The sequence below is a fragment of the Anas platyrhynchos genome, chromosome 4 (genome assembly GCF_047663525.1).
Source record: "Anas platyrhynchos isolate ZD024472 breed Pekin duck chromosome 4, IASCAAS_PekinDuck_T2T, whole genome shotgun sequence".
NCBI classification, from domain to species: domain Eukaryota; kingdom Metazoa; phylum Chordata; class Aves; order Anseriformes; family Anatidae; genus Anas; species Anas platyrhynchos.
The window spans coordinates 7,161,618-7,186,243 of record NC_092590.1 but is presented as its reverse complement, the minus strand read 5'-3'; the positions used below and the strand labels follow the sequence as shown (position 1 = coordinate 7,186,243).

Below are 24,626 nucleotides of genomic sequence, written 5' to 3'. Positions count from 1 at the left end.
TTTCCAGTGATTGCTATTGAGCAAACCCCGGTTAATAAGCAGCCTTATCAATTATATTCAAAAACAGTAGAGTAGAATATAAGTTAACTTGTGTGGAATGAAAACACATTCAGTCTCTTCTTTTTCTTTGCTAACAAGAAGAAACCTCTCTTTTAAAGGGGGAAAGGGCATTTAATCACATACTCGTTTCCAGAACCTGGAGATCAAGCCCCACAGGACTGGCTTACTAATATACTTTCCCAGAGCTTTCTTCTCTTGTAAAAGGCTGGTTAAAAAAGCTGATATCTCTATTTGCTTGAGGAACTATGATTTTTAAACTACGTGAAAGCATCCTCTTAAAAAAACAAATAATACACCTGCCATCTACAGCTATTCAGCAGATAAGTATCTCACCTACCAAGGTGTAGATAATGTAAGAGTATTTTCCTCCAGGCAGACTGCACTGACAGAGAACGGCTGACCACAAATACTGTTGGACTTCACAGCCCACTGCTGTCAGCTTGTGTCTGCAGCTTGTAGGTTTAGAGAGCTGGACTGGATTCAGAGGACCAGTGGTTATTATGGATCTGTATATTTTTAGCTGCTTATGTGTCATCCTAATTGATGGGCATAGATTGGCATTATATATTGAGCTTGATTCCTGGGGTATATTTGGCTTATTTAACAAAGCTATCTTTAGAATGCCTTCAGCACACTAATCCTCATTAAGGGTATGAACGGCATATCTTGGTGTCGTTTAACTAGATGAATTGGTACTGCTGGCCTAGGCTACTCTAGTGACTTTTAAGTTGGTATAATAGGCCTTTATTTTTTTTTTTCTTTCTCCTCTCTCCTGTCACTACTTTTATTCTGTTTGTTTTCTACGTGCACATTTCTGAGTACTCTCAATATGTGACTGGCCTAGTATGAAGTACCTATGGACCAGCTGATGTCTTGGACTAGAAGCACTTCAAGGAAATGCAATAAATTCTGCTGCTTGTCAAGGTTGTCACTGCAATTTGCAAAATGGGGCATGAAGAGATCTGGCTAAAATAAGTCAGAGAAACATTTCATTTCCCTGGCAGTTAAATTCTTCAGTCATTAAGGTAAGCCTAAGAATGGGCTTTATGATCCAGACAAAAGATACACTTGGGACCTTGCAATGTTTCTTAGTATGTTGAGCTGTAAATAAGTAGAATTTTAAAAAGCAGTGTAAATATGAAATAATTTTTCCTGTGGTGTACCCTTCCTGCTTTCTCCACAAGTGTTTTTTGAGTTAATACCATGGTTTTCTATTTGTTTACTAGTAAATTCCTAATAATTTCTCAATTTAGCTCATGCTTTTGCTGTTCAGATGGTATTTTGGGGAGATGTTCTACAAGTGCTCCAGGTTATTTCTAAATTATAATATCAAACATAAACCTTGTCTTGAAGTAGGTATGTGTAGGAATTTTGCTATTTATTGTTTTTAGACTGTTTACCAACATAACGTGCATAATATCTTGTAGGACTCCTCGGTGAAAAGGTGATTGCTTGCTGATTAATTGTTCCACCCTGATCTTCTGAAAAATAGTCATAGTCTGTAAAAGGACCTTCTCTCTAATTCTATAGTAGCGTGGTCTCTTCAGAGTGTTGTGTAATGGACGTCACCAAACATGGTTATGAGTCAGTAGAGTTGTAGGAACAATTTACCCGCAGATGTGTGAGTAGGCAAATCTGCCACCAGGAAGTAGGTTCTTGTGGATTCTGTTTGTCTGTGCCTCTTTAATTACATCCTTTGGTCTAAATCACTGCAATTCTCATTGGGGCTAATGGCAAACACCAGTGATATCTGGATTTTTTCCTGAGAAATAAGGAATACAAAGATACTCATGTCATGACCGTGCTGAATGTCCTGTCATACAAGAGGAGAAAGCAGGTGATAAGAAATATTATGGGTTTGTAGTGTTGTTGATCTCACTGAAGTGCTTTTCTTTGCGCTGTGAAAAACCAAATGAGAAATCATTAAGTCTGAAAAATGTGTAAAGAAGTGGACAGAAAAGAAAATATGAACGTGTGGTGTGTGTATATATATGTATTTAAACTTAGAACATTTGGATTGCTTGCTTTAGTGACCAGATGCAGATGTTTTCACGGTGAAAGAAGTTTGGTGATTCTGATTGGTACCATAGTGTCAATGAAAATGTGGCTGAGCAACTTGTGTGGACAATAGAAGATCTGGTTGATATAATCTTATAATCTAATGCATTTGTTGATGCAAGACAGAAAATGCTTGGGAAATTAATTTGAAAAAAAAAAGTGGGAAAAGGTGTTTAAGCATGTCATAGAATAATTTAAGGTGAAAGGGATCTCTGACAGTCAACTGGTCCAATCCCACTCTAAAGGAGGACTAGCTGTGGCCCTCTTTGAAGGGTTTCTCCTAGTGGTGTGTACAGCAAGCTGTCTTAGCCTGCCACAAAAGGGGCTGAAAGTTTGAGGAGAAAACAATTCTAGTAATTCCAGAATGACTGTTAGAAATGAACCTGGTAAATGTAACAGTGAATCATTTGCGTTAACACCTAAATTTAATCTAAATTGACAGCTAACACTCTTGTGCTCTTTAAGATACGATAAAAGAATAATTAAGGTGGAGCTGTAATACCGTTCCATATCTTTTTGCTGTTTCAGTGTAACCTACTTTTAACATTGTATTTTTAATTTTTTAAAATGAAATAGCGTTTAAACTGTCTAATGAGGCCAGAGCCGATGGAATGTTTTGAAAGGGAAGAATATGTTTTGGCAATTCTGCTTGATCTATGTCAGAATATTTAGAGTCTGATCCAGGTTAGAATTGAAACCATATCCCCCTACTACCATGAAGTTATACATTTTTAAGGGCTGCTTCCAAGAGCAAAATACCTCTATCTGGTTTTGCTCTCTTTGTCCTTAGTGTTCAAACAAGCTGAGTAGCTTTTATGTGTGAAAAATAAGCTAGGTTCCCTCCAAGTACAAGTCAAAGACGATTACACTGATAATTTTGCTTGCTGTCATTTTTTGGGAGCATCCTAAAGGAAGGAAAAGGATGGGGAGGAGAGAAGTGACTGTGCTGTTAAAATGCCTGGCTTCAGTGACAGCAGCTCAAAATGCTAATGATAGGCCATTAGATCTAATGTCACTTGAAGAAATTAAATATATTTGACCTTTCTGATCATCAGATGAAGAAATATAAATCCTACCTCTGGGGAGGTGTGTTTACATAATAGATTTCTAGGGCTGAACATCAAAACAGGCAGTCTGAATGGCGATCTGGAGCAAATCACCTTGTCCTCGGAGATTTCTTTCCATTACAGAGGCTATGTACTAGCTTTTGAAATAAAAAGCGGGACACTGCCATGTCTGTTGTTGTTGCCAAGTATTTACGCTGACCTGTTTCCATCACTTACTCAGAACACATTTTCGGTCTGGCTGAGCATAGTGCAGATGTGGAACAGTTGGATGTTCTTAAACATGGTGTGGTTGTTTTTTTTTTTGTTTTTTTTTTTTTTTTTTTTTTTTTTTAAAGACACTGCTGTTAAGCTCATGCAGCCCCTGCCACAGATGGTGGGGAATGGGATGTGTCAGTGGTTGAAAGTGAGAGTCTGTTGCAGTGTGAGGAGGAGTTGTGTCAATTGCAAATCCCAAAGCACTGGAGTAGCCCTTAATAGTCCTGAACATGCTCTGTGAAGAGGGAGCTGAACAGAAGACTAGCTGGGGCAAGATACTCAACTGACAAAATGGCTGTTCACCTTTATACGGATTTACTATCAATTTAAGTTTTAGTTCTAGAGAGCAGATATTGTGTCCATTTAAAGCAAGGATGACTTCTGCTCCCAGCCAACCACCGCATATGTTGAAAGAGAAATAGTTTTGGGGAGGGAATTAGTAAAAAGTTGTGTGGTGTCAGAAAAGGAGGCATCTCTCTTGGTTGCCTGCAGCTTTGCCCCTTTAAAATACACAAAATCATTGGAGATACGTTTCCCTGGAAGTTATTAAATCACTGTAGGAGAGACATTGCCTTCCTGAAGCAATGAAGAGGTTTAAAACAGCTAGAGTTGTTCTGAAATGATTGCCTGTTAAAGCAGGATAGGCACTTTTTCTTTAAGCATGCCCATGGAAGCGACCATTATTGTACACACGCACTGAAGCAAAAGACTTGGCAAGAGTTAATATTTGTGTTCATCTTCCACAGAGCCTGAGACAACCTGGTGCAAGGTGCTGCAGCAGCTGTGGTATGAATTTACAGCTGGCATATATATGGCAGAGCAGGGAAATATCATCTGTGTTTTGCTTATGAGCCCAAAAAAATGGAGTGATGTTCCCAAGGTCACACAGGAAGTCTCTGGCAGAGACAGAAATTGAATGCAGCTTTCCCAAATCCTGATCCAGTGCCTTAAGAGATCTAAAAATCAGATATTCATACCAATCACATTGACTGAATTTTCCTAACCTAATAATGCTCCTTTCAAAAGTGCCGTAGGCTGTGTAACAGGAGGTTGCTTTCCTTTTGGGGTTGCACTGCATTAAAAGCTCTGATCTTGCAAGTCATGGTTCACTTTTAATGGTATTGCATAAACTAAGGGTGCTACCTTTATGTAGTAAAAGCCGTGGTCGTTTGGCTTCAGAATTCCAGATATTTATTCTGCAGGCCTTCAACCTCCAATGCCTGAGAAAGTCCTACTCGGGCTGCAGACTAGTAGTTTACAGCTGATGACTTCTAGATAGGAAAATAGATGCTAAGGCAGAGTTAGACAGGGAGAGTATTGTTAATTCCTAGTTCTTTACTTTCTAATATATATATATTTAAATATTATTATTTTTTTTAATATTTGCAGGTTAGCAAGCCTATTGTGTTTTCCAGTGGTGATACCAATCATCTGAGCTCCCCTTTACCTGATTCCACAGTTTACTCCAAAACAGTCTCTTGAGTATGAAATTCTCTCCTTAATAAGTACCATCTTTCAAGATGATGATGATTGGCACTAGGCCACATGTGCCTCTCCTGGGCACATTTCATTCTCCAGTATTTTGTTTTCATTGGGTTTTTCTGCTTTAACTTTTTCTCACTTTTAAGTTCTCCAATAATATAAGCTCTCCTGTGATCCTGCCAGCCTTTTTCTACTTAAAACCAAGCTCGATCACTTGGCAGATTTTCCCAAATGTTCAGGTTCTGATAAAATCCCTTTGTTTCTGAAGCACAACACAGCAAGGGTGACTTTTTTTCAAGTCTTTCTTCCATGGTCATATTTTGCATCTCATCCCTTTGAACCGTTTTCTGTAATAGGTCGATTGCTTCAGGTAGGATGTTCAAAGAGGCCTGTCTAAGCATCGACTTCCCTCTGAGCAGTTTTTTTTTTTTTTTTTAAATCTTACTTCTGTCCTTCATTTAACTGGGAAAAGCTGCAGTTATTCTGCAGGAGCTGGTGAAAGCAGTTTAGTCTGTAGGTGCTCAAGGCTTCTAGTGCCCTCCTTTAATTCGTACCCACACGCCTAGTGAGGAATGATTATAATGACTAGAGAAATACTTATTTGCATCTGTTTCAGTATAGTGAAGTAGGTTGCAATTAATTAGGAAGTTTCTGGTGTGGTAAAAATCATCATATAGGAGGAATGCAAACATATGATTTCCAAAGAGAAATTTAATTCCATATGGCTTGCGCCCTTTCCCAGCCAGCAGTTAATTGGTAACTTTAAAGAAAATTTGATTATGCCTATTTAAAAATAAAATAAAAATAAATAAAAATCAGCAAGAAAAAACACAAACCCCATGCATACCCGCATTTTCAATGCTGAGGAAATTTAAGTGATTTTAAATTAAAGTTTTCTTTCATTACTTTGCTCAAGTTGAGAGAGTGCTTTGATCAACCTTTGAGTTATATAATTTATTAGAGTAAAGGGAAGAGGATAACCTTCAGATGTCTTCTGTGGTAAAGCACTGATGCTGAAAATGTTAAATGTTTGCAGACTGAGAGCATGCTTGGCTGGGAAGGCCAAAAAAGAATAAACAAAATGTGACATGTTTTATTTTGTTATTTATCCCCTAGTAAAAATACACAACAAAAGTAAATATAAATCATATCTTATTCAAAACACTGGCATGAGTCGTCTGGAATGAACCTCTTTGTGGTGGTATCCTGCCACACCATATATGATGTCAAAACATATGCAGTTAGCTTTAAGGTTGTCAGTACAGCAATTTTGCTAAATCCTTCTAGCTTCTTAATATATACATTGTAAATCCTGTGAAGGACGCTTGTATATCCTTATTGACATATGTCATAGACTTTGCTGTTCTGCTGCAGTTCTGTAGATTAGGGGCTCTGGTTGTACTTTCTGTAGCTTGCTACTCGTTTTCCAAAGGTGTTTCGTTCAATTTGCTTGGTTTTGCTTCTTCCAGCTGTGGCATAAATCAGAGCACCTAAATCCATATTTCTTTGGCTGCTGGTGCTGACAGTGTAATTAGGAGCAAGAGTATTCAGATTCTAATTCATCGTGGGGGCACAAATTAAACCAGCTGAAAACGATGACAGGGCAAGGAGGCACAAGGAAAACACAAGCAGTATGCAACACAGTGGCATGGGTCTTGGGATAACCCTTTCTGTGAACTGCAAAACTAACTCTTGAGGGATAGCTTTCCATTGAATGATGTGACCTTTCCACTGAAGTCTAATGAATGAACTTAGGTGACAATAGCTGGCCTTCTCCCGGGTGCTATGGAGCATCTGTCAGGGGAACAGGAATGATGCATCCCATGAAATACAATAGTAGAACTTCTCTGTTTTAGAGAGAAACATGACAGTGTGAAACTGGAAATGCTGAGGTCATTCAGCAAACAGCATGTTTTGCTATACAGTGCCTGGTATTCGTTGCTAACCTATGCAAAGATCAGTCTTGAAAGGTGCAGGTAGAGTTGCACCTGAGATGTTTATTCTGCATGGTTCAGATTGTTTCCTTGGTGGGGGAATGCGTGTGTGACAGAATTGCTACCAAGAGTTACAGCTATCGCCTTCTGGGACTGAAGCTACTTGGACGGCAGGCATCTTAATCTCTGCATGCCAGACCTTGTCCTGTAGCTTGGTGACTCCTTCAGCCCACTGAATAGTGCTTGTTCTCACCAGCTGGTGATGTAGCCCCCAAGACACAGATTAATTCTGGTCTTTACCAGGCTGCCCTGCAGGCTGTGGGACCCATCTATTAATAAGTCTTAAAAGTGGTTTAAACAGGGCAGTTTAGGTATATTTGATCATGCTTCAGCATTGTGTTTAAGAAGACCTAATGAAATCTAGGTCTTATGCTTCTGTGGACTGTAACTTCAAAAGCTGGAGCAATGTTAGGTTCCTAGAAATGTTCCAAATTTTGATTTGAACTACATAGAAGCAGAGGGTAGATGGAGGACAGTACAACTCTGCTAACATCGTCATTATTACCGGAGAGATATGGTGTGAAACATGTGGTAACACTAATCATGTAATAAGGAGCTGTATACAAAAAGCGAAATAATATTTGAGTGTACAGTGCAAAGGGGTAATATTTAATCTGCCAGCAGTGAGAAATGGGAAAGAAAGGTTAGCAAATGTGGCTTAGTCTTAGGCATAAGTAGCACTACTCTGAAGCTCTGTTTTGGGGTCTTACAGGACATGCAACCAGAGCTGCAGGCACAAAATGCACAGGATTAATGGTCAGGAGAGATTATGATATGACTGGGTTGAACAGCCTGTGTTGTGCTAAGACAGAAAACTTCATGTAGGTTCACTCTCAATACACAGGTATCAACCCCCATTCTTCTTTTTTTTTTTTTTTTTTTTTTTAAGTGAAAACATAGCTTCCCAAAACAGTTGAGATGGTTTTGAACACAAAACACTGATTTGAAATGAAAAATTTTCCATTTCTTGTAGTTGCTACAATGGTTAATCAATCTTCTCTGTGGAAAAAAAAAAATATGCATTTGCCTGTCTTTACTTACAAGATACTACTTATAACTTTTACCATTAGTTCAAAAACAAGTCCTTCACGATCTTGTATATTTTATTTCAGTGAGGATGCTAGTATACTCTGCTTTGGTAAACCAAACAGATTGAGCTTTTAAAGTCTACTGAACATTTCCTCCAGCCTTTAGAAGGTTTTTGTGGCTCTTCCCTGCACCATTTCAAATTTGCAACTTATTTTAAAAATAGTCTGGATCCCACATCTTTTTCCAGTACTCAGTCCTTAAACATTTGGTTTAAGCCAGAAGAAACCTACCTTTTTCCCCATGCTTCCTCTCTAAGTCTGTTTGCCCTTTCTGAACTGGCAAAATAGTTGTCCGTTTTTCTCTTAATTGATTAAACCCGCTTAACTAATTATTTCTTTGGAACTTCTAATTTTCAGTTGCAATTTCTGTTTCTTTCCTTCCTGTTAGGTTATCTTAGAGTCTTCTCATTTTCAAAGTTAGCCATTTTGAAGATCTGATTATGTAAACCTCAGTGATTTAGGGCTGTGCTTTGCCTAATTCTTCCTCCGCCCTTTTTTTTCTCCGCAGATTGCTACTGCACTTTTCTTGCTTATGTGCCTTCCAAGCTCAGTGTTTAGCTAGTGTCCAACTGAGATGATCCATAAGAAATGGGATTCTCCATTCATATATTCTTTTTCGACAGGATTATGATATGAAGACCTGTTACCAAAATCTTAAACTTCACCAGCCGTGTTGTTCACGCCATTGCAGGTGAGTGGTAAGGGTTTCTTTGTGAGGATTTGGGCTTGTTTTTTCCTCTTCAGCTGCTTCATAGCCCTTAAGTTTTCTTTACGGAGTCATTCCATAATAGAATCTTTTCCAGGTGATGAGACAAAATGAAAGAATGTCACTAGTAGGGAGATGCAAGGTAACAAAGACTTGAGAGGATTATGACTTGTATTTTGCAAAAAGTCAAAATTTTCTTCTGTCATCCTTTTTTTTTTTTTTTTCTTTTTCTTTATTCCCTTCTCTCAATCACTTGTTAATAATTTGATTTTTGTTCAAGTTTGGGATAGTTGACTGCCTCTTTTGGTAAGAAACAAGAAACAGTTTGTGGAATATTGTTTCATCAAGTTCTCTCTCTCTTTTTTTTAAACCAGAATTTGTCTTGAACCTTGTAGGATGTGATTTAGTAACTTTCTGAAATTAGTTGCCAGTTTTAGCTGTATATCCACATATCCACCTATATATATCTTGCTATTCTATTCCAGTTTAATATTGCCCAGGTTTCTCATTTCCTGCAGAGTATAATTTCTTAATGTAATGACATAGTGCATGGTAATGTTTATTGGATAACTTTGAATTTGTCAGGTGCCAACAAATTTGTATAAACCTATTGGTTTTGAATTTATATAAGGAAAAATAGCTGTTGTAACAATCTGCTGTGTAGACCACTCTGTAACTTTTTTTTTCTGTGGTGTTTCTAGCTGCTTCTGCTATGAAACATACTCAAATGCTTCAAATTCCAACCCTGTGGAAGGTGCTTTCCTTACTGTATTCCCTTACTCAGCAGCTTTGTCCTTGTACCCGTTGATTTTACAAATAGAGGGATTTTAAGAAATAACAGAGGGATTTATAAAAATTCTGTAAAATTTGAGTGATTCTCTATGAGCAGGTAATGTGTAAATTCACTGCAAATTCAGAATATCAGATGTCTGCATGTGAGGGATAAACAGGCCAAATGAAACTTAGGTCAAACCAGAGTACATTTGGAAATTATATTTTCATTCCAATTTTTTAAATCAAGGGGGAAAAAAGTCAAAATCAGTTAAGCTGGAAGAAAGCAGTTGTTTGATTTTTGGGGGTGAACACAACCCAACACTGGCTAAGTTACAAAGGGGAAAAGCAACCTTTTGATTTCTCAACCAAAGAGAGGAAAGTAATCCGTAGCGGGACAGCTGTGTTTTGGCACTTCATGTGGTCCATGCTGCTACTGACATATTGAAGGATTTTGGAAGTTATAGAAATTTTACTTCAATTCACTCTCTGGATGCCAGCACTAAGTGTCTGTATGCACACACAAAAGAGAGAGAGAAAAAAAAAAAAACAACACTCCCTCACCCGGTCTCTTTGCACGAGGTCAGGGGAAGTAAACCTGCCCCTTCCTACTTCTCTACTGAAATTCCATAAAGATCTGATTTGCAAAGGGGTCTCGTCACAGTCTCCTTTCTGTATGCACAGCTTTCCATGTGTAAACACCTGCAAATTCATTTTTCATGCTCTAGCCCTTAAGACTGTTATTTGTATGTGTACTTTAAAATTATTATCCACTAAGATTATCTCAGAAGATGCGCCCAATGCACAGGCTTTGGGGCACATCCCTCTCTGACTTGCCTTGGTTCTGTTCATCTGGCTCTGAGTGTTGGGATGATGGTATGCTGCACAAGAGGTGATACAGCTTATCAGCTGCCTAAATGTCTAAGGGTGGCAGAATCAGAGTTTCGAAGTAGCTGCTGTTTGTCATTTTGTAGTACTTAAAACTACTCACCCAGAGAGCTCTTGGTAGCAGTCCTAACAGAAGTGTCTAAAGAGAATAGAGCTAAACTTCCCAATTAAATAGTCAGGGACAATTTTGCAGAGCTCCCTTAGAGCACACAGGCCTGAAAGCAGGAACGTGCCAGCTCTGCCTTACTCCTGGGACAAGGGGACAGGCGGGGAGACCTGCGTGCTCCCACAATGGCCATCGAAAGTGTATGGCAGAGAAACGGCCTCTGGGCAGCATTTGGCTAATGGTGTTTTTGAATGTGGATGGCAAAGATGGGAGCAGGGATTCCTTTTCTTGATCATGTAGGGTAACTATTCAGATCTTTGGGTCTGGTTCCTCCACTGGGTGACCTGCATTTTATGCTGACAGTAAATTCACTTCAGAAGAATTTCATCTAGAGCCATGCTTGTCCAAGTAAAGAAGTTTTTTTTTTTTTTTTTTTTTTTTTTTTTTTTAACTGTATCCATAAAGTGATGCAGCTTTTGTCTAGCTAAGCTATAGAAATGGACCTGTTACAACAATTATTTATTCATATACAAGAAGGGAAATGCATAAATTGTCTTCTTAGCTGTTTCATTTGGGTTTAAGTCTGTAAAATCACTGTCTAAACCAGTACAAAACCTATGTGGTGTGTCACTTTCATTTCATGGGAGTGGATAAATAGGTTAAATAGGTGTTGGAGCAGGGTTGGGAGCACAGTCCTTTCCTTCCTGCAGTGCCACGACTATGGATCTGCATTCCTCTGGAGACATGGATGCCTCCTCGCTCCTTGTGAGCTCCTGCTTGGATGGATGCATGGTGATGGGGATGTGTGGTTGGCAAGGGGCAGTGCACAGGGAGGGACACTGGAGCTTAACCATAACTGGGTGACTTGCCTTCTACCAGGCCCTCATGACTGTGGGTTCCAGCTAGAAGATGGCGCCGCCTCTCTCCCACTTGGTCACCCAAAATACTGGGTGCTCTGTGTGCCAGGCAGTTCCTGCTGACACATGGGTTTGCACAGTGAGGAAGAAAGCAGTTAAGGCACTCAGCTGGACACATGTAGGATTTGGGGCCAGGAGGAGGGAAGCCTGGAGAAGGAATCAGATCTGAGAATTGCACATTGAATGTGTGCAGCTTGACAGGTTGGAGGAAGGGGTCTGTTTTGGTTATACCCCTCCATGTTTAAGACACGCTAGGCGTGTGCAGAAATGTTCATGGAAGTGCATTCCTCTGCAAGAGGTCTGTGCAGCAGCTGGGCTTTGTCCCTGTACGTTGTCAGCCTGCAGAGCTTTGGAGTCTTTCTGGGTAAAAGTCCTGTAGTGCAGTGGTGTATTTATTTGAGAGGAAAGAGGAACAGGGGAAAGTTGCATCGGGGCATGTGCACTTCTCAGCCTGTCCTGAGATGCTGGTGCATCCTGTCGGGTGGCAGACTGCAACCTCTGTCCCCCCTCAGCACACACCTAGAGGCAATAGGATGGTGACCTCCTTCATCTCATACGGGACCAGGACTTTCAGCCTGGCCGTTTCAGTCCCTCATTTCAGGCAGCTTGTTGAAGGGCCAGATAAGGTGGTGATGTATGGAGGAAAAGATGATGGTCCCTTTGTGCTCGGAGTTGCCTCGAGATCTTCAGTGCATGGCTCGTTATGCTGTGTTGACTTGTTGGATCCTTAAAAACTTTCTGCAAGCACCAGCAGAGTCAGATAAAGTTTCTCTTATTTTTCCCTGAGCCCACACATCACTGAAGCAGCAGAAGCTGGAGCGAATTGATGTGGGTGCATTCAGACAAACTGCCAGGGAGGGCTCGGTGGGAAGGGAACATAAACCTGAGTAGTTCTGAATGGTTTTGAGCTTTTGAGTTGGGTTTCAAGGCTGCCCTACCTGTCGTTGGTCTGGGGCAGGAGCAGAGGTCCTGTGGGGACTGTGGCTTGTGGGGCTCAGCTGGGGAGAGGAGGGTGTGCAGAGGGATAGCCCCTGTTAGAAAATAAAAGTAACTCCTTCCACGCATGCTCTGGCTAACTGGATAGGAACACTTGAGCTGCACATGCACACACAAACAATATGCTCTAGGGAAAGACCACAAGTATGCTAAAAATCATAATCTGATAAACTCAGATGCTTTCAAAATACAAATGTCCTGTCATTGCTTTTCATAACAAAAATGATCGCTTAAGACTTTACCACAGCTTAACTATTCACAATGTAAACATCAACAAAACTGATGATTTTTTCAACACTTAATGTGCCTTTTGCTGTGGAAATAAATGTTTTGGCACCCAATCCTTCCTTGTGATTTTGCTAATAGGAACCTACAGTGCAGAATTGCCATTTGGTTAGACAGCTGAAGAAAAGCAGATTAGATATGCAGATATGGAGACTCCTTTTCCAGACCATTTTCCATTTCTGAAACTTATTTTGTTATCATCATTTTAATCTTTCCAGCACAATCAGAAATCTCTTTCCAAGCTCCTGAGCCCATCTTCTCTTGAAGAATAGAATAGTTTATAGGTTCTCCATTTTTTCCCACTCGAGACCCAAACCAGCTGCAGGCTTCGCTTTGCCTCTCATCCTTCCCTTCCTCCCAGATTCAAATCCCGCAGTTTGGGATCTTGGCAAGAAAGTGCAGCAGCTTTTTATTTTTGCTGTGTGGGTTGCTGGGGGATGTGAGTAGAGGAGTAAATGGGACCAGGGTCTCCTCGCCTGCCTGTACTGCGTGTGCAACCAGAAGCAGCTGTTCTGGAGCATCCAGCTGGGTTAGTGGGGCTAATTTGGTCCATGCCTGGCGAAGCACCTATCGCTCCAACTCTGTCCTAGTGCTGGCAAGGTTTATCAGATTTACTTTCTTAGCCAGTTCTGTCCAATGCAGGATGCCTCTTCTGAATGCTGTTTCTGGATGCGTTTTGGTATTTAAGACGCGCTGATCCTAATAACTTGTGCTATTGTTCCCATATATGTATCATTTTTCTGTGGCTTCAGGTTTCTACTGCTGTTCAGATCATATTAAACATGGTTTTTCCTTTTTAAATGCTAACATCCAGGATTAATTTAATCCCACATTTTTTCCTGGATAACTTAAAGTTTTGGATGAATCACTCCCAAAAAAATAAGAACATGTCCAAACCTCAGCCTAAACGTCAGATCGAACCAGAATTCAGTAGGTTTGGATAAAAGCCTGTTCCTGGGCCCCCCTCAAAGTATACACTGAATCAATGTCGAATCTGTTTTAACAAGTCTGACAGCCTTGCTGCATTGCCTACCACCTTCAGATCTCCTGTGTTTGGGAGTTTCCTCTGTGTGCTCTGTATTTGAAGCATCTAAAACACAGACAAGCAAAAGGCCTGAGATTTAGACAGATTTAGTCAGACAATGGAAAAGGGATTATTACTGAAACCTGATGTTGCCTATTTGTAACTTGTTTTTCTTGCACGTGAGACTTCTTGGTACCTTTTGTAAGAAAGGGAAATGTTTCCAAAGAATTCTGTGCCTTACGCTACAGCTGTTCTAGCTGAAAGAGGGTTGAAAGCAGTCAGAGCTCCCTACTAAGAGAAACCTTTGTAGGGAAAACCTGGAAGGCACCAGGTGCAGTCAGCATCTAGGAGGGACATGTACTTGGTTGCATCCACAAAAGGGGTTGGGGGGAGACCCTCATAAATCTCTAAAGCTCAAGTAGGCACCACATGACCAATAATCTATTTCCCAGTTTCTAGGGAATTCCTTGGATTTTCTGTTAACTCTAAACCCCGACAGCTCTTCTGTACATGCATACAGGAAAGTAATTCTCGGTTGTTTCTTAATTGTCCTTTTACTGATGTATTGTTATCCTTTCCTCCAATGTGATAAAAGTACCCTCGTTCAGTTCTTGAAGAGAGATCAGAGGGACCAAAAGCAGCTCTATGTTGCATATAAAACCATACTATTGTAAGCAATATATATACATTCAGCCATAAATCAGCAGAAAAGCGTACGCTTGCATTACACTAAAGCAGAACAATCTGAAATGTCACCTAATAAGGATGAAAGGAGCACACTAGAACTCAGTGGAGTTGTTAGAAGTGGAAAAGAGAGAAGTAAGGATTGAAAAGACCTTTGCAATTTCAGTGAAAAGGAGGGTTGTTTTTACCAACTGGAGTTTTAACATTGTAGGAAAAAAAAAAAAAAAGGATTTAATTAAACCAGGGATAGGAAGAGAAAGATGGTAAAGAAATGTGTTAGAGGGGAGGAGAGGAAAACCTTGACAGTGTTCAGAAATTATGAGTTGCACTTCATAACTCACCACCAAGAGTGGTGTTTTTGTTACCTTGTAAACATCAGATTTTTTTTTAATTTTTTTTTTATTTTTTTTTTCTCCAGTAATAGTAGAAATTCCTGTACTTCCTTTTGTTGAAGTTGGAACGGGTTCGTCATAGGACTGCTGTCTTTCTTCTCCTGGACTGTTTCTGTTCTCACTAGGAGTCTCTGTTTCTGCTGCTTTTCATGAATTTTGCAGTCTCTGTTCCAAAGACATTTATATCTTTTTCACCTCTCTTTTTGATGGGAATCCTGTATCTCTGCCTTTCATCTCTGCTGCGTCCCACTATGGAAGATGTGCTGTATTCCCTCTCCCCATTCCTTCAGATGGGCTGTTATCTATCACTTATCCCATCCTGACAGACAGGTTGCAACCTTTACAAAAGTCAGAACCAGGGGTGAGATTCGTGCCCATCTCTTAGTTTACAGGGAGATGTGAGAAGCTTGTGGCTGTGCTGCTTTCTGAATTTCAGTGCAGCAAGCTGACACAGCAAAACGGCAGGGCAAAGGAAGGGAGGTCTAAAAGTGGCGAGTAATTTTTCTGCGGACCCAAGGCTCGAGCTTCTTGTTAAAGCCAGGGAAGGGTAAAGTTAAGGAAGGCTGAGCCATGATCTCTGTGTGCAGTGCTCTGCAGCTCATTGTCTCCCTTTTGATTTGCTTCATGACAATTTTTATCAAACCCATGTTTATTTAGATATTTATGTCCCTGTGCATATGTTGTAATGAAATACACTGTTTTAATCAGAAGGTTGGGTTTGGGTTGTTGAATGCAGTGTCCTTGCCCTTAACCAAAATAAAAACCAGACTCAGTGCACACATACAGCGCAGGGAGGAAAATGGATATAACCTTATGATAATATTTCATCTAATAGAGTCGAAGCCAGTGGTACTTGCTAGCGTTGGGCCGCGGGCCAAAATTCAGCCCCAGAGCACTTCCGGGGGTTGCACGGAGTTGTCATCTTGGCTACCCTCCCTGTTTTTTTCTCCTCCTCCCTCCTCCTCTTCCCTCTGCTCCAGTGTCTGAGCTAAGTGGTTTGGCAGACAGGAGAATTAACTCTTTTAAGGGTGGAGAAGGACGTGGAGGTACCTGCTCCAGCAGGTCTGGGGTCCTCCAGGCTGATTATTATTACTGCTTTTATAATTTATTATTTTGAAGTTTTGACCCCAGGCTTTCCCTGATGTTAATCTGTGCAAATGGTGCCTGTTCGTTTAGAGGTGGGGGAAGAAAGTCCTCTTTGGCAGGGGTTGCTCTGCAGCAGGACAGAGGTGTGGGGACAAGAGCACCAATCCCACCACCACCTCTCCTAGAGCATTTGTGCCACTGGTTTCAGTGGCACCAGGCCATCAGCTCTGTCCCTGTGCAAGAAGCAAACTTGCATTTGGTGCTTAGTTTTGGAACACCATTCACACCACACGATGTCAAATCCCTGTACCCTGAAACAGAAAGGGGAAACCTTTATAACAAGTCCTGGGATGTACCTTGGTGCAAGGCAAATGGACGTCCCTGCAGCGAACTTTGCAGGCTTCCTGCAGTGCTCCTCCTTATTCTGGCATCTGAAGGCAGTGTCCAGGTACTGGGCTCTCCTCCTGATGATCTCTTCAGTGTAAACACGGTCTGCTTCTTTTTGTCTTATTCTGTGCCCTCAGTCCTTCCCTTCCACTGATTTGTATCTTGTCTTTTCTACCCACATCATTATTCCATCATCTCTTTTCCTTTTTCTTCAAAACTTCAAAATTTCCCTCACCACGTTCAAGCTCATCCCTGTTGTCGTTCAAATCTCACCTTACTCCTCTTCACCATGTAAGCTTCCCATTGCTTGTGGAGCCTGTCACCCCAGTCTGTTCTCTTGCTTTTCTCTAGCCAGAAAGCTTTCTGCTCTCCTGGTTGTCTTCTACCTAGGCTCACTCTACCGGGCAAATGGGGATGGGAGCTGCGTAGGGATTTCTAGGTGGCGGATCCCAGTCATGCCAGCCCAAGCTGGCTCTGTGAGAAGCGCTGTACTGCCCATCACATGGCTCCTCCACTCCTTGCCAGGGCACAGGGGCTGTATCCTGAAGGCAGAGAGCGGGAGAGGCTGGCGACAGTCCCTGAGAGCTGCAGCCAGCAGTTTGCATAGGGGGATTGCTTTTCAGTCATTCAGTATTTTCACAATTTCTGGACTGTGATCTCTGCTGGGAAGGAACTGCATTTCCTCCCGCTGGCCCATCAGGACAGGAGCAAAGTTTTAGCTGGGGTCCTGCTGCAAAACAGCACCTTAACTGAGAGAGGTTAAAACAGCTGGGCTCCCAAAAGCCTGGAAAAGCCCCAATTTTTCAATGGTGGCTGTCACCTCCTGTGAGCAGAGCAGTTCAGGAAATGAAAGGGATGAGACTGCTGCAAGCTCAGGGATGTGCCGTGTGTGCTTGGGGTTTCTGGGGAAGTGAAGTGGGGCACTGAAGGAGGAGAAAAGCAGGGAGGGAGGTGGCTGTGTGGCAGGGCCTGCAGGGTGCTCGGCGCTGCACTGCCGCTCTGCGCTGCGAGGAGGCTTTGGCTCAGCGAGGGCTGGCTGCCTGGAGGCTCGGAGGTTTTGCGTTAATAAAAGTTACGGCCCTCCAGCCGCATCTCCATCCTTTCGTTACAGAAAGGCGTGCTGTTATGCCAGTGGGATTGCTGCACACTCTGGACTTTAAACCCATAAATTGTTAATGCCAGACTGTTCTGATGAGCAGCTTTTTGATATCCTTTACATGTTAAAAAGTACTCAGGCCTGTTGACAAAGCAAAGAAATGGTGTCAAAAATAATTTTAAAACCTTTTGACCTGTAAGGTTTAAGAGAATTAGGCACAGATTCTTTGCTTTAAGCCTCTTGGTGACAAGAAATATGGTCCTATGCCAGCTGGTTTGATTGACAGTGACGTTTGTAGTTTCAGCTGCTAATACAGTATGCTCCTTGTATATTCCTAGTGTGCAAATATAGAAGACTATTTGTCACCTGGGTTGATGGATTATGCATAAGTGAGACAATGTGGTTAAGATTCTAAAGCATAAATGAAAAATCATAAACTTTACATAACTCAGAAGGCAATGCTTAATACTCTTAATGAAGTATTCTTATTTTAATCAAGGCAAACTGTCAGACCTGCAAATAAGCAAAGATTATGCAGCCACCATGGTGGGTTTTTGATAGCTGCATGGTACTAACCTGCAGCATTGGATTTTTGACAACCATAATAAAACGTATTGGAAAATTGATTAGTTTTAAGAGACTCCTCACAGCCAGCTGCTTTTATTTGTAAATGTCATGTATTCAATCACTGTAGGCTCCAGCCCTTCAAGTGGAATTCTTGGCTGATTATGAACCTTTGCTTAGGTAGAAATGCTCTTGTTTCACATTCTTCAATTTGTTTTCAGTGTTTTCATGTGGACTTGCATAAGTTTATTTTTCCTGAAAGCTCTCCCACCACAAATAGTTAGCTATTTACTCATTTTCCACTAAGCCATAATTACAACTTCTGTGCTCCATGAGACATGCTAAATTTGCAGTAATAGTCAGAGACAGCTTTGTAATTAATGTTTTCTATAAATTCCAACATTTTGCAAGAAAAGAGCAAAACAAAGTTAAATTATTGATTTCTGGATACAGAAAAGAGAATTTGCTATGAAAAGTGTATTATCGCATCCTGAAATATGCAGTAAAATTGGCATTTTCAGCATGCTGCTCTTATCTTTATTTGCTGATAGAGAGAATATCCAGATTTTTTTTTTATTTTTATTTTTTTTTTTTTTAGCTTTAAAGGAAAGGATATGGTTAGGTTCATATTACTCAGCCTGTAATAAGTGCAAAATACAAGGAAAAGGGGCCATAGTCCGTTGCTGTAACATTTAACATATTTTGTTTAAGGAAAGCACTTTTCATATTAATAAATTAAAACCTAAATGATTAAAATGAATTGAAATAAATGCAAGTCTACATCTGTTTGTTTTAATCTAACTTTTAATAGCATAAAACTCTGACTCCTTTTCCAGATGAAGCTCTCCCTCTGACCTGTGGGCGTTCTGTATGAGCAAGACATTCAGGGCTCTGCCCTGGGCTGGTACGTTGTTTATCAAGCACTCCGAAGCAGTTTGCTTCATGAGGCCACATCCTGCTCTTTTGCTGTGTGCTGAGTCCCAGCAGATGTCAGTGGCAATTTCATGCATATTTTGAGAGGAGGCCGTGGCACCTCAGTATTATTTCTCTTTGCAGAGATACTGTAGCAGAGAGTTTGCTTTGAGATTATATTCTCTCTCTATATATACTTTATATTGTGATGAGCTGTGTGTGGCTAGCTTCTGTTTTTTTAACAAAAAGAGGCTAGACTCAATAGTCACCAAAGTGGATATGATCACAGGTATTGGCATGATTAAGAAGACTTTATTTGGTTTCAGCAGTGAGGGATTCAATTAGATGCATTTTATTATTTGTTCTGTTAGCTCGTTGTATTTGCTTTGAAAGTGTAAAATCCTGCTTCTGGACCAAAACCTGCCCACAGCTGAAATGAGAAATATTCTCAGATGATGTGTTTTAAAATGCTACTTATCTTCAATGGATTACTTTAACTGGCTACAATAGCTTCTTTCATATGTTTGAGCCCCTGTTGAAGTCTTAAAATCTAGACTGGAGTGTCCAATTGCTGCATTACTTGCGTGTCAGTTTGTGTTTCTCACCTGTTCGGTGAAATGTTAGAAAGTCATTTGCAAACATGGGTTAGAAGACAAAGGTTACATTCACTGCATAGTTTATTGATACCATGCACCTATAGTTTGAGAATATACAGCATTTATTAAATGCTCTGACACAGAAAAAAATCTGCAGAATGTTGCTATAATAAGACTAGGCCATAAATAATAAATTTCTAAAAGAGAAGACTGATAGCCTGGGTTCCCTCTGGGGTGGATGCTACTTCTCAGTTTTAGTAGAGTTTCTTGCTGCTATGCCCCAAGGAGTTAGGTTTATGGCTAGGTGCTATGGACCAGACTATTTATGTTCTGTAGGTGAAGTCGCTTAAGTAAAAAGAGAAATAAATTGCACTGTTATAGTTTTGTAGAGGAGCAGCTGTCCTTAATTTTTTTTTCTTACTCTACTCTTTGAACTTGATGAGAGCATTCACAGACCGAGGCTAAGAGATGATTTACATAAGGTTCCTTGAATTATAGGCTGCTATAGGCCATTATATTTTACCCTTTCACTGTGTATATGTTGAACTCCATAACTTTTGATTTTACTTTTAAACCAGAGCAGGCAACCTGAAAAGGTATCTAGTCTGTGTGGAGAGATGCCAGGAGATAACTGTGCCGCTGCTTGATTACAAGTTCTACTGAAAAAAATTGTGACTTTGCTCTCTTTGGTTTGACTTCAGCACCCAGATGTGGATTTCGGCTATACTTCCCAGTGATCTGGTTAATTCTGGACCCTTAGTGGACACCTTCAGAGTGGAAAAGGAAGCCTAGCGATCACTCATCCTGTTTATTCTTGAGAAATCTGTGCTGTTGCTGTTCGTTTTCCCCAGCACACGCAATATTTTTAACGTCAGTCTTGCCAAACTTCCAAAGGCAAGTTCACCTCCCCACATGTGTAAAACAAGAACCCACTGGTTCATGTTTCTGCCGAGTGGCATTTAAGAGCATATGTCAAGTTGCCTGTCCATTATAGCTCCCTCCAGCAGCCTCAAAGACGATGAGAGCAGCAGCTGCACATCAGCACTTCTCTATCATTGCTTCATTCCCCTTTTGTAGTTATCATCTGTTTTATTTATTTATTTTTTTCCTAAGGAGTAACTTATTTCTGACAAAGAGAATGATCTTAACATATTTCTTCTTTCTGAAAACAATAATAAATACTATTTTTGCACATCTGCTGGCAGAATATAAAGATCGGTACCTTTAAAATGACATTAAAATGTTATACCTAGAGCAGCTGCAAAATGTAAATGCAGTCTGTGGTGTAACTTGCTCAAGTCCAAAACCCACAAAGGAGGATACAAGGCTGCTTATGAGCAAGCAATATCTAAAAATAAAGTAGTAATCTGGAATTCTTCTTTTGCGTGGCAAATGAAGAGGAACATTAATAGTTGATGTCCATGTTTGTCATCCAGTTTACAGCTTTTCATTTTTTCAATTAGAATTAAATAAATGCCAACATATGGAAGCAGATGTGGAGTTAACCATTTAAGACTCTCCAAATCTTGCCAAATTCTGGGTAGACTCTGTAAGGAAGACTGGACTGCAAGCATCTGCTTTTTGGGGGGCTGAGAGTGCAGCTAACAGAGAGCCCAGGCAGGCAGCTTGGCTGATAAGGGCAAACTGGTGTGCCAGGGCTTGATTTTTCTTGCAGTGGTGCTATTGATGTAATTCTAACTTCATGCTAACGGTGCAGTAACCGCTACTTAGAGTTACAGTATACTATGTTCATGCCAAAAGACTGAGGGATGCAGCTTTATCCCCACAGTTTTTGCTAATTGAGATATTTATGACATGCTTTAGACCATGCAGAGTCTTGAAATGGATTGGAAGATAGGAAACTTTGATTTGACTTTTTTTTTTTTTCTTTACAGCTCTGTGTTTGGTGAATTGGAGAAAAGTCAGGCATATATCTGCTTGTTCTTGAAGTTGCATTTAATGAATCAATCTCTGAAGCAAAGGGGGGAATGGATAGAAATAACAAACCATTAATTTATGCTTTCGCATTATTAGATAAGACTTTAATTTGTGTCAAAAAATAGTGCACTACTGTACCAGAGTGCCAGTACCAGTCTGTCAAGCTGCTTTTTTCATCACTTGTACTCATAATGAAGTGCCTCTTCAGCTCTCAAAGGTTTAGCACTGCTAATCCCAAACACCAGATTGTCCTGTGCAGAATTACTTCATTGTTGTAATAATATATTTTTAAGACAAGACTGAAATTCATGGAGAAATGAGCTAGCTTGTCTGTTAGGGATGGCCTAAATGTTTACTTCATGCTTACTTTTGAAAACAAAAGCATCCCATGTGCAAAATCTGTCCCAAGTCTATGACAATGTAGGGGAGGTGTCCCACACAGTGGTTATCAATCCTTGCTGAAAGTTAGGATGCTGCAGTATCATCGGTGGAATCCCTCAATATTTAGCAATCATATTAAATATACCCTGTAAATTATTTCTCAGCCTTCATGTCTCCCATTTGGATGGAACAGCCTTGGACCTGAGCTACAGAAATGAGTTATATCTGAAGGAAGAATTAGGAATCTCCAAATAGAAGACAGAGATAGGTGTGAATTTGCTGAATTCCCCAGTCAGCTGAGCAGGAAAGTGAATGGATCAGGGCTCACTGAGGATGAGGGAAAATGATTGTAGAAGAGGGAGAAGATACAATTCAGAGAGAAGGTGGGCTGCAGGAACAGAAACCTGGCTGCCCATCTATCTTCAGCTTTTGTCACGTGCAAAATAACAAGTAATTACTTTATAAATGTCAGGCACTAATTGTAAGGGACTGCTGTGTGCCCCTTTAAAAACAAAACATACATCTAGGGAACAAAGAAGGTTGTAGCTCTGTGAAAAGTGTGCTTACATCAACATGCAGTTATGTCAATGTAAGGACACCAGCCCTGTTTGTGAGCCCCACTGGCACATGTTGCAGGCAAAGGCTTTCCAGCCAGAGGCCAATGGGAGAAAATCTGCTGCTGCCTGAACCAGCTCTGGGATTTGTGAGTGTGCACGCCTAGAGAGCAGCTCTCCCATGAACTGCCCCCGTGCAGAGCCCAAACGCTCTGCGTGGGCTGGGAGGCAGCACGTTATGCTATGCAAACCCTCGGCATGATCTGGCTGCAGGTGGTAAAATGTGACACTACACCACAAAGAAAATTAAGTGCTGGCTACTTCTTTCTCTTCTTATGGTCAGTGCATGTACTTCCCTCACTTCCACATACAGTTTCTTATATAACTGCATTCTTAAAGGAAGCAGAAATAATTGAGTAAGCTTTAGGAAAGAAAAAAAGTTGAAGGTTCTTTTTCTGTTACAGAAAAAGTTAAATGCACAATATGTTAACTGTTGGTCATCAATGATCGTAAACAGAGCTCTGTTCCCACTTAGCATTTATTTGGGCCATTGTTACAAAATTTGCATTAAAATATATATATATATATACACACACACACACACACACATATATATATATATACACACACACACATATATATAATAAAAATTTCTTCCTCCTGTGTTTATAACCCTACTCTGTGTAGGACAACTGTGAGCACAGGACCACGTGGAGGACACGGTGTTTTTCAAAGGAAGATATTTCCTTGTCATTAATAATTTTCCATGCAGAACATCCAGCTAGTCTCAAGCTTCTAACAGTAAAGTATAAGAATACCTTACACCCGCCGACTAATTTTAGCTAACGCAAACCAAACATTTCCCTCTTCAACCAAATGACCTTGTGGCCGCCTGGGAGTGGTTACACGAAGCAGCTCGGAGGCTGCTGGGCTGTGTTGATGCTGGCAGGGGGCAATTTCACGGCTGGCATCCCAAGGCAGGCAACGAGGCAGGCAAGGAGATCGCCCAGGCTGTGAACTTGAACCATCCTGGTGGGAGGGGAGGGAGCACAAGAAAGCGAGAAGTGGTTTGAAAGGAAGTTTTGGCTGTAAATCTGTTCCCAAGCCAGTTCAACCTGCTTCTTTATTTTTATTGTCACAACGTTGAAGTGGGGGATGACCATAAATGATGCAAATTCCTGAGCAGGATGGGGAGGTGCACCTCAGCCTGGGAAATACCAGCAGGGCAGACTGATGAGCTTTATGTTTAAAAATACTCCCCTCTGCTCACTGCTGAATTAACTTAGCCACTTTCCAGTCTGAGGACGTGGGAGAACAGCACTAAATGAGCTGTTCCTGTTGCCAGCCCACCAGCCGCTTGTGGTCATTCCCCCCTGCTGTAGCAGTGTGGAGCAGCTCTCAGGGTGCCCTGGCCAGGGGAGCAAATACCTGGCAGCCTATTGCAGACGGTTTGGACCTCTTATGCAACCAGAGAGTGGGAGACTAGGGGCATGGTTTATCTCTGTGGCATTGCTTGACATAAACATTATGTTTGTATGCTGCTTGAACAGTAGATTCATACTTCCTACTGCTTGTGTTGCTGTAATCTTTTCAAAGTAGCAGTGCTCTCTCTTAAAAACTAAACTGTTAATGTTGATAATGTTATAGCTGTCTTAATTGAATAACGCTAAAGTAAGAACAAGCTTTTGGATAATTCTTTGTTGCTAAGATTGAGATTTGTAGTTTAGGAGGATAGAGGGAATTCCTTTAGCATTCATCAAAGAAGGGAATATTTTATGTCTTCCCAGAGCTGGGCTAGTGTAATTGAAGGTATGACAAGTTTTGGAAGGCCAGGGCCAAGTTCCTTTGGCAGAACTGTTGCAGGGAAATGTGCAAATATCTATTGTCAATCCTGTTACTGAAGGATGCCATTGCATTGGCTGGAAGAGGCATTAAATGTATTCCTCACTCCGTTAATGAATCTCCTTCCTGCTTTGTGGAAAGTCCAGATTATTAGGATCTCATTCTTCTGTTTGCATGATGGACAGGGCTGCTAATGCTACCTATGCTTAAGGTTGCTTGACGCTTTCAGCCAGAAGGTCATGTTTTTAACTGTCTGTTAACTCTGCCAAAGCTTAAATAGTTTAGGCTGAGATTTTCCAGACAGGTATCTTTGTCTGGGAGAGCTGGTGGCAGGGGAGAATTTCAGCCAAACTTAAATCAGTCACTTCTCTGAATGAGCTGACAGAAAATGACATTGTTTTGTCCATGTTATGAAAGGAAAATGTCTCGTATCTTACTTTGCTGGAAAAGAAAACTTTTAGAGTCTTTATGCTTTTCTACTTGAGAATTGGTGAGCA

The 24,626-nt window shown here is 40.8% G+C and overlaps 1 long non-coding RNA gene across 4 annotated transcripts in view; it reads left to right on the top strand.

Moving 5' to 3' along the window:
* LOC106016804 (uncharacterized) overlaps positions 1–24,626 on the top strand; it is a 62,411-nt gene that overhangs the window by 33,971 nt on the left and 3,814 nt on the right. For 2 of the 4 annotated variants that reach the window (XR_002401683.4, XR_005265775.2), the window contains 3 exons: positions 8,628–8,695; positions 18,743–18,810; positions 20,116–20,787. This is a non-coding gene — a long non-coding RNA (uncharacterized lncRNA). Of the gene's footprint in view, positions 1–8,627; positions 8,696–18,742; positions 18,811–20,115; positions 20,788–21,309; positions 22,861–24,626 lie in introns of those variants that run through there. The other 2 variants (XR_005265776.2, XR_005265777.2) reach the window with 2 other exon arrangements.